We start from the raw sequence: 11,449 nt of genomic DNA, 5'->3' as shown, positions 1-11,449 counted from the left end.
TATTGCAATCTGGGCATAACACCTCAATGATCCTGTGAAAAATGGAAACTTATTTTTGTATTCTACTGACAAAAACAACTCTTCTAATATTGACTTAAGACCCCAAGAAGAGTTTACTAAGTAAAATTTCTTTTCATTCAATTTTGAGTTTTAAATTTGAGTTATTAAAATTTAGCACGATTTGTTCTATTCTTATAGATTTGGTTATTATTTATAGAACTTCCTTTTTTAACCTAATCAAGACAAGGATGTCCCCAATCTTTCATTGTAGAAACAGGGCATGCGTAATTAGAGGCATAAACAAGTTTGGTAAAGTGTTTTAACTTTGTTAGGGTCATTTCAGTTCAATTTTGGGCAAAGATTCAGGCCAGTTCTTATTTTATCCAAACTAGTGCATCCCTAATCATAATGCTAGCAACCAGCTGTGTTGATTCACTTGAATCTAGTACATGCTTTCATTGTGCTGTAGAGGAAAAGAACTCCATTTCATTTTGTGCTCAGACAATGGTATTTTTCATCAAAAACAACATAATACTATCTCTGATTTTGCCACATTCCATAGGACAGTTGTGAATGAACACAGGAAAAAAATTATGTCTTAAGCTAGTCTATGACAAACCTAAATAAACATTTTACTTCTCTTGGGTATGAAAATAGAAGAAGTATTTAATTTAAGGTTTATTATATACTCATCAATAATACAAAGGTCTCAGTCTCTATATTAAGTCATTGGTTAATGAAATATGCTGAAAGATGCCCCAAACCACATTCAATGTTGATATAAAGTTGTCTGTCCTATTTTTTTTTGATGTAAGTACATTCAACAAAAAGCAGTATAAATGTGGGGATTGACAATAGTCCTCCATAGCATATTTGTTCACATATATTAATATATACACATGATTCAGCACTAGTTTAATATCAGCCTATTTGTATACAATTATGAAGAAAAGTGACTTTCAAATTCATTTCAAAAATAAATTCAGCTGATTTTGATTCATTTAAAAATAAGACATAGTTGGGGTGCCTGGGTGGCTCAGTTGGTTGAGCCTCAGTCTTCAGCTCAGGACATGATCTCAGGGTCTGTGGGTTCAAGCCTCACGTGAGGCTCTGTGCTGCCAGCTCAGAGGCTGGAACCCGTTTTAGATTCTGTGTCTCCCTCTTTTTGTCCCTCCTCCCCTTCAAAAATGAACATTAAAAATTTTTAAATAAAAATATAAAACATATAGTAAGTCTGATAACTGAGCCTATACCAGAATATTTTACTTCAGTATGTTATTTTAAGATCCAATTTAAAAAATTTGTGTAGCAATGGACAAGTTACCTGCTCAATTAAGTGTTCCACATAAATATCATGTGTAATCCTCATTCTAACTAAAGTCTAATTCAATGCAATAAAATCAATTACATTCTTTTCTCCAGGTACTCCAAGATTAAAAATTAGTTATAATTATTTATATTTTTAGAAATAAAAATAAATGCAAATATATTTGTACTTATAGGATTCTTATGCTCTGACCTACATAATTTGGAAAACCTATTAAATTAGAACATATAATTTGTAGTTCAAGTCTTCTATGTCATATTTGTAACAAAAGTCATTTTTCCAAAAATATTTTTAATGTTTTTATTTTATTCTTGAGATACAGAGAGACAGAGCATGAGTAGGGGAGGGGAAGAAAGAGAAATACATAGAATCTGAAGCAGGCTCCAGGCTCTGTGCTGTAAGCATGGAGCCCCATACCAGGCTCAAACTCAGGAGCTGTGAGCTGATGACCTGAGCTGAAGTCAGACACAACCGACTAAGCCACCCAGGTGCCCCTGTAACAGAAGTCATTTTAAATACCTTGAGATATAGGACTATACTGAACAAAATATTATGGTGTTCCTCTAGAATTTTGTTTGAATATATTTCTTTTTAAACTTTTTAAAAATGATTTTTAAATTTATTTTTGAGAGACAGAGACAGCATGAGCAGGGGAGGGTCAGAGAGAACGGGAGACACAGAATCTGAAGTCAGGCTCCAGGCTCTGAGCTCGCTGTCAGTCAGCACAGAGCCAACACGGGGCTCGAAGCCAGGAACCACGAGATCATGACCTGAGCTGAAGTCTGACGCTTAACTGACTGAACCACCCAGGCGCCCCTGCTTGAATATATTTCTGAAACATCAGAGAACTGCCATTTTATTTCCATTATACTTGTATAACAGAAACATGCAAGTCTGATTGATAAAGAAATGATAGATATTGTAATAATGTAAAGTACAGATTTTTAGTATCAAAATAATAGTTTTTATACCATGTGATTAGGACTCAAAAATTGAAAACATAAAACAGAGCAAAACAATGTATCCTGTTCCCAAACACTCTCAACCTATGCGCCTATAAAATTATTTGTCTCATTTCAAATGATCAATTATTAAATAAATCAATATAATAAAAGAACCACTTTGTCATTGCCTTATCAAGCCCCTTCCTCCTTGGTTTTTCAAGTTTCTGAATTTGTGGTCAGGGAAGGGCAATTCCAGTAGGTGGAGTAATAGTAAAGCAAATGCTCTGAGTGACTCTGTAACTTTCTGCTTCTACTGTCATTTTGGGGCAGAAATTAGCATAAATCAGGTTACTATAGAAGATGAAGTTAATATACAAGTAAAAAGCATAAGTGTAGATAAATGCATTGCTTTACAGAGTAAGCCTATTACTGTAAAACCAAAACTTACTTTAGTTTTTAAATTTCTATTTTTCCTTTTCACTTTCAGAAGTTTCCTGAAGAACTTGTATTTAATACAGAAGTCTGAGAAACTAGCTTGCTATTATAGCAGCACCAAATGTGACAGAGAGCTCTAAGGAATCCATTGGAGGAAATCAGAGAGAAGAGAATCAGGCAAATTCAGTGTTGATATTCCATTCGTTTGAGATTTCAGGGAGAATTTTCTAATAAGGTCATGGCCTTGCCAACCCACACTTGTTTAGCATGGCCAGAACCTTCACTGTCCTCAGCAGAAGCATGACAGAGAGATCTCTGCCAAGTAGTAAGGCAGAAAGAGAGTCATGGACAGTGATAGGGATGGTGCTTTCGATGTATCTAACACTATTTCTCTTGGGGATCACATAGAGCTTTCACCACCAAAAGTTTATCTACCAAATATATATGTAAAGAAAGAAAAGTATTAATTTATTCTGTCTCCATATTTATATCATCTACTCATGTTTATATCTATACCTGTCTATCTCTAGAACTAAAGAAAAACAAATGTTTGTATTTTATAACCATCTTTTATGATTCACAAGAAAAGTCTCCCTTCCCCCTAAGCTCTTGTCAGAAAATCTTAAGAGCTTCACTTGAACCAGTAAAAATGTGCCTACTGTCCAAAAGAAGACCTGGGATTGCTCCCAAAATAGAGAGCAATTTATAGACATCACTTCTCAGTGCTTTCTATCTTTTGTGGATTAATTTAGAAATTACTCCAGGATGCTAGGATAGTCTAGGTGAGAAGCATGAAGATCTGAAGACTAGCTTGTTTTAATGTTTTCCCTTTGGCTTGTCAAGTACAGGATGCTAGCCGATGCCTTGAAATCTAGATAACATGCATTACCACAGTGATATACAGAAACACAGCATTCTCAACTTTTTCTTATTCTCAAAGTACTGTAAAGCATCAATTAAAAGCAAGTGAAACAATATACATTTCCTTACTCTAAAATTTGTTTCCCTGTGTTTTATCTACTCTTGTCTTACCAGCTGGATAAATAGTAGATACTATTTTATCAAATACACATTAATGGGAAAATAATATTAACCATGAATTCAGTATTCTATATTACCTCATCAAATATTTCCATTTAAGATATTTAACATTATGATATCATAAGAGATTTTGAAGTCACTCTAACTACTAAAGTTATTCAAAATAAGACAAACATACTTAAATTCATCCTTCACTTATATTTTTATCTTTTTATATTTAGTCTCATAAAGAAAAAAAATCTATAGAATGGGATTTGCACACTTCTATCTTCTAAGTTTACCTCAGTGATAACTGAGCATAAACTTCCAAAATCTGAAAGCACCTTCTAATTAATGGCAATTTTCATTAGCATAATTGAACAGCACAGAAGTTAATAAAAAATATTTTAAAATCTAAACAAAAGTGAGTCTTTAATCAAGACTAATCTTGATTCTTTTTAATAAATGTTAAACAGAGAAAAATTAATGCTTTCATGTAAATATTTCCTACCCCATAATCAAATCAAGTTTTGGTAATTTCTTTGCCCATATAATTCTGTATCTCTCATGAGTAGATAGCCAATTTTTAACAGCAGAGCTACTGAATCCCTGAGGACACATTGACATTTTTTCCTCATTTTGAGGGGATAAAAAATTAATGAGTTACTACCAGGAGGATAAAAGTATTTTATCAGGGAACAGTCAATAAATTAAGTGAAATACATTTTATTAGAGTATGTTATATTGGTAGGTGGAACACTCTCTTTCTCTGATATCACAGTTTGGTGTGAAGACACTTGGGTTAGAATACCCTCCTTACTGATTCCTTATCTTTTATTTCTCTCTTCACTGGTTATCAGACTGGTGGGTCAGATAACAGTAACAACAACAACAACAACAAGCTATTCGTTCTCTGGTTTAGCATGTCTTGATTGTAGCATTAAAGCATTGAAAGGTTTCACTTCTGGGCATGTACATTTTTCAACCTCGTCCAGTAAGAGGCAGAGGTCTTGAGAACTCAAACTACTTTGTAGATACAGACTTTCCCTGGCACGGGAGGTTCCAAGGCATTTACAAGTACAGGAAAAGGCGGTGATGTAGAAGAAGGAGAGAATAATAGCCAATCTGTTTTGGAAACAAATGTAAAGTGATTTTCTATACATCTGTAATAACAATTTTTAAATTCACCTATACTGTCTCTTGTGTCTTATTTTTCAATCTGTTTCCATTTTAGGAAAGAAAGAAAAAAGTTCTGTATGCTGACAACCTTAATCCCCAAGATATGTTTAAGACATTTTTGAGAACGTTTCTGTTGAATTTCATTACATGTTAAATACAGCATCAATATTGAAATACCTTTCATCTTACCTGAAAATAAATCATATCAAATCAAATTTACATATTATCAGAGAATTTTACATAATTAGTAGTGGCTTCTAAAGTGATTTATAACCAGGAGATAGTCACAAAATAACAATATAATCTACTGAGGACATGACAATTGATTCCCTGATAAAGCAGCTATTTAAATGTTAGGGTCTTTCTATTAGGCCTAACAGTAACAAGGTAGATCTTTCCTAAGAAGTTTTAAACTCTGGATCATGAAATGAACCTTATTATAATTGAGTGGAAGCTGTTAAAATGGCAGAGTTAATTTTGTCAATATTACTATCTCGAAGCTTCCTGTACACAAAGCTTCAGTTTACTAAGATAGGTCAATGAGGGGCACTTGAGTGGCTAAGTTAGTTAAGCATCTGACTCTTAATTTAAGCTCAGTTATCATCTCACAGTTGGTGAGTTTGAGCCCTGCATCAGGGTGTGGAGTCTGCTTGGGATTCTCTGTCTCCCCTTCTCTTTCTAACCCTCCTCTGCTCATGTTCTCTTTCCCTCTCTCAAAATAAATAAATAAATAAATAATATGTCAATGAAAGTATAGATAAAAAGATTTAAGATTATATCTACTGGTGATAATTTATAATGAACACAGTTAAAAGCACATTTTATAATCAGATCAAACTTCTGTAATGTGTTTTTTTTATTTCAAACAAATATGGCCTAACATTATCACATGACCTCCTTTTGAGGAAAACACATTCCCTATTAAGTTTATAATCTCCATTTAAAGACAACATCAACACTCTTAAATTTGAGATATAATAAAAAGAGGAAAAATAAATTGTTCAAATAGACCTATTCCTACATAGATGTGTAGTCCTAAAACTCAGGCGAATCAGCTCAACAAAAGGGCAAAAAAAAAAAAAAAAAAAAAGTAAAAACAACAACAAAAACTAAATCTATATGCAGGCTATTGTCAAGGACAGAAAACAGACTTATTCCATAAAAATGTAAAAGATTAATGGATTGTAGATAGGAATGAATTTTTAGAGACTCACCTCCTAATCTCTCTGACATATGGACACACACTTGTACAACTTTAAAGACATAACATGATTTAAGGTAGAATATTGTATAAGGCACATTGTGCCTTGAAAATGATGTTTCTAGTATGAATGTAATATTAACACAAAGAAAGTACATTCCAGAGAAGGAAAAAAATCATTATGTGGTAAGTTCCATCTTATCTAGATGGCAGAAGAGGTCATGTCAGTCATGAAGGACAATTCCAAACTATCACAGCTGAGCAAAATTCCATTATAAATCATCTCAATATAACACCTCAATATACATAGATTCAATTTTACAAAGTCATCAAATCATGACCTCATTTTGATAGTGATATATAACGTAGCTGTGGATGTGGTTTCACTACTAACTAGTTGTGCAATCATGGACTGTCACTTCCCCTTTTTGAATATTATTCTCTCCATATATGAAATAGGAGGTTTAGAATAGATGATCTCTAAAGTCCCCCATAAAGTGAATATTCTGTGTTTGTTTCCCTGAAATCACAGATTATAACAAGAATGTTATCCTTGCTTCTCAGTGTCAGCACTCTTGAATAAGATTATGTTGCATTTTAAATGATGAATAAAAGAATTTCAGTTAAACTAAGTGTGTCAATTCCCTAAAACGGTGAATGAACTCTTCACCAGCTCAGGGAAGAGAAAAATCACTCATTATTAATTTATTATAAAAGCAATGTTTATTGATGTTTGGGAGCCTTCAGATTCAGTTCTACATAATGAATAGTTCTCACTACACATACATTCCATACTACAAGTATGGGTATATAATAAGGAGTCTTTAATATTTCAGATAATTATAATTCAATAATAGATAGCCTCCACTCGTTGACTGCTTTAAGTTATAAAAGTAAACCACATGCTCATGAAATAGTCTATTGCAGGGTTTCCTAATCTCACCATTAACATTTTGGTCTAGATAATTCTTTGGTGTGGGGCAATTTACTGTGTGTTACAGACCGTTTCCCAGCATATTTGGCTTCTAAATGTTAGTATCCACCTCTCCCAACAAGTACAACCAAAAGAAGGGGTCTTCTTTGGGGTAAATGTCTTCTAGAGGACAAAATGGACCCTAATTGAAAACCTGTGTAATCTATGTGTGTATACTATCAATAAAGGTCTTAAGAGCTCTCCAAAAAAGTTCTCATCTTATAGCTTTTTTTAATTAAAAAAATTTATTTATTTTTTTTTTTGAGAGAGAGAGAGACAGAGCATGAGTGGGGTAGGGACAGAGAGAGGAGGAGACACAGAATCTGAAGCAGGCTCCAGGTTCTGAGCTATCAGTACAGAGCCCAATGCGGGGCTCAAACTCATGAACCAGGAGATCATGACCTGAGCTCAAGTCAGACACTTAACCAACTGAACACACAGGCACCCCAAAAGTTTTCATTTTAAAGCTCCAGGATAAACTGTTTCATTTAGTTTTAAACATTTATTATATTTAGTGTAGACTTCTTGAAGTGTAAACATATGAAACAAAGACTTTTAGTTTCTCTGAAAACTTAAAATTATACTAAATCTGTATAAAAACACAAAGTTCACAATAGCCAAGGTATGGAAACAATTTGTCCTCTGATGGATGAATAGATGAAGAAAATGTGTCATCATATATAATAGAATATTATTCAGCCACAAAAGAAAAAAAAAAAGGAAATCCTGCCATTTGCAACAACATGGATGAAACTGGAGAACATTGTGCTAAGTGAGATAAGTCAGACAGAGAAAGAGAAATACTGTATGGTATCACATATCTGAGGATTTTCTTTTAAGAAGACGATTTAACAGAAACAATTGTTGCCAGAATGAGGGAAGAGAGCGACAGGGGACATGTATGTTAAAGTACATGATCTTTTAGTTATAAGAAGAGGAGTTTCTGAGGATATAATACATAGCAAGATGACACAGTTAATATGGTATTATATAGTTGAAGGTCACTGAGCACTCTCAAAACATACAAACTGCCTGAGCTGACAGATGTGTTAGTTATCTTAATCTTGGAAATCATTCTACAATGTGTATATGCATATGCAAAATCCTCACAGTGTATAGTTTAAACATATACACTTCTATTTGTCAATTATTCCTCAGTGAATTTGGGGGGGGGGGATATAAATAAGGCCTGTGCTGAGCAAATAGTTCTGCAGATATGGTTCCCTTAGCACTGAAGCTCCTCATTACTGGGCTAACATCTTTACGTTCTTGTGTGCTCTATGACTGAGGAGCAGCTGACTGAATGTTGTGCTCTTTTCTATGGTTCACACTATTTTTTAAGCTTAGCAGAAACAAAAATCACCCTTTTTGTTACTAGTTTTGAGCCAATAAGTCTTTTGGTTCCTAATGAAAATGCTTTATCTACCAAGAGTTTTATGGATCTGTGACATTCCATTATTCATTTGCATATATTGAAGATTATTTCACATATTTAATATTTTAAAACTTTTTATTAAAGCCACCACGTTTCTATGCTCTGAGCCACTCCATTAGAGCAAAATCATAACTGGCATTAAATCTAGAGAGAATTATGCATGTCTAGAGAGAAAATGTTATTCACTTAGATTATGGCTATATATTGACCTTAATCAGGTTTACTTTCCAAATGTTTAAGGATAGAGTGAAACTCTAAAAGTTTTGGGACCCTTTATAAAATTAGAGTTGTGAAATTTTGGTTAAAAGTTCAAGTTCTGTGGTTAAGCTGGAAAAATCTTTAATATGAGCAAATAGGTTAATTCCAAAAAATGAATTTAGGGAAATTAGGTTGTAATTTGTTAATTAATGAAACAAAGTTGAAAACCAAAAGCAGTTATGGAGATTTTTCTCTTAAGCTTAAAGAATACAATGAATGTTACTTAAAACTGCAGTCAGTTACAGTAGTGTGAAAAAGGAGACTAAATAAAGTACATCTATTCTAAAAGTAATGATCCTTTTTTCACCTTTATTTACTAACTTCTAATTTACTCAATTTCAAATAATACATTTGCTATATACTGCATAACATTCCACATTAATTTTTATGAGAAAAATATTAAATATAATTGCCAGAGATCTAAATTAAGCTTATAAAAAGTGAAAAGAAATGTTATTCTGCAGACTCATTGTTCTCATTGCCCAGTCACACAGTGAGTTGAAATCAGAATTAGCATTTTATAATATTTGCCATTTGCCATCTACATTTTAAAAAATAAGGCAAAATAGTTTGTCTTTTTATTTTTAATTTATTTTTGAGAGACAGAGAGAGACTGTGTGAGTAGAGGAGGGTCAGAGAGAGAAGGAGATACAGAATCTAAAGACAGGCTCCAGGCTCTGAATTAGCTATCAGCACAGAGTCTGATGTGGGGCTCAAACCCACAAACTGTGAGATCATGACCTGAGCCGAAGCCAGGCGCTTAACTGACTGAGACACCCAGGTGCCCCTGGCAAAATAGTTTTAAAAGGGTGTTTTATTTTTGGATTTAACACATAAAAAATAATCTATCTTGAAGATTACTTCTGTTTCCATATAAGTTAAGGTATACAAAACAGAGACTTAAACAGCATAATTAGGTAAAATAATATAGAAAATCTAAGTTTAAATTTAATTACTGAAGTTTCTGTATATGAAGAATCATTCACTTTTTTGCTATCAATATTTTTACTAAAGGGGAACAGTATTACTAAGGGCTATTGGCTCTGCAGTTGACAACACACATTTGTCTTCTCACATCTTTTTCCTAGCCCTTGATAATGGGCAAATTACTTCAGTTCTTTGTGCCTCACTTTCCCCATCTTTCTCTAAATCTATCTCTACATGCAGGGGATTCATGAGAATTAAAATAAGCCATATGAGCTTCATAGGAAAATTATACCAAACATTTAAAGAGCTAATACCTATTCTTAAACTATTCTGAAAAATAGGAGAGAAAGGAAAATTTCCAAATTAATTCTCTGAGGCCAGCATTATTACCCTGCTACCAAAACCAGACACAGACACAAACAAAAAGAAGAACAATACCTCTGATGAACATAGATGTAAAAGATACTCAACAAAATAGTAGCAAACCAGATCCAACAATACATTTAAACCTTCCTATACCTATCAGGTGGGATTTATTACCAGGATGAAAGGGTAGTTTAATATTTACAAAGCAATCAACATGATACATCAAGAAGAGAAAATACAAAACCATAAACTCATTTCAATAGAGGCAGAAAAATAATTTGACAAAGTACAACATCCATTCATGATAAAAGCCCACAATAAATCAGGTTTAGATGGAACGTATCTCAACATAATGAAGATTTTATATTTAAAAAAACACAGCTAATATTATAATCCATGGGGAAAAACTGAGAGCCTTTCTACTAAGGTCAGGCACAAGACAAGAATGTTCACTCTCACCACTTTTATTCAACATAGTACTGGAAATCTCAGCCACAACAATTAGAAATCAAAACCAACAAAAACAAATAAATAAAAGCCATCAAAATAGGCAAGGAAGAAGAAAAACATTCACTAATTGAAAATGACATGATATTTGGTATAAAAAACCCGAAGACTCCAAAAGACCACTAAAACTGATAAATGAATTTAGTAAAGTCACAGTATATAAGATCAGTACACACAAATCTGTTACATTCCTGTACACTAATAATGAAGGAGAAGAAAGTGAAATTAAGAAAATGATCCCATTTACAGTTACATCAAAAATATTAAAAAAAAATCTAGGAATAAACTTAATCAAAGAAGTGAAAGACCTGTACTCTGAAAACTGTAAAACACTGATGAAAGCAATTGAGATGAGACAAAGAAATGGAAAGACATTCCATGTTCATGGATTGGAAGAACAAATATTGTTCAAAGGTCTCTACTATTCAAAGTGATCTATAGGTTTAATGCAACCCCTATCAAAACACCAACATTTTTCACAGAACTAGAACAAGTAATCCTAAAATTGTATGGAATCACAAAAGACCCTGTATAGACAGAGCAACCCTGAAAAAGAAAGGCAAAGCTGGAGTTATCATAATTCCAGACTTCAAGTTTTATTACAAAGCAGTAGTGATAAAAAACAGTATGGTGCCAGCACAAAAATATACACACAGATTAACAGAGCAGAACACAAAGCCAAGAAATAAAAACACAATTATATGGTCAACTAATCTTTGACAAAGCTGGAAAAGAATATAGAAAGGGGAAAAGACAATTTTTTCAACAAATAGTGTTGGGAAAACTAGATAGCTACATTCAGAAGAATGAAATTGGACTACTTTCTTACACCATACACAAAAATAAAATCAAAATGGATTAAAGACCTAAATGTGAT

The sequence above is a fragment of the Suricata suricatta genome, chromosome 5 (genome assembly GCF_006229205.1).
Source record: "Suricata suricatta isolate VVHF042 chromosome 5, meerkat_22Aug2017_6uvM2_HiC, whole genome shotgun sequence".
NCBI lineage: Eukaryota > Metazoa > Chordata > Mammalia > Carnivora > Herpestidae > Suricata > Suricata suricatta.
The sequence above is the reverse complement of the archived record's forward strand: the minus strand, read 5'-3'. Positions refer to the sequence as shown.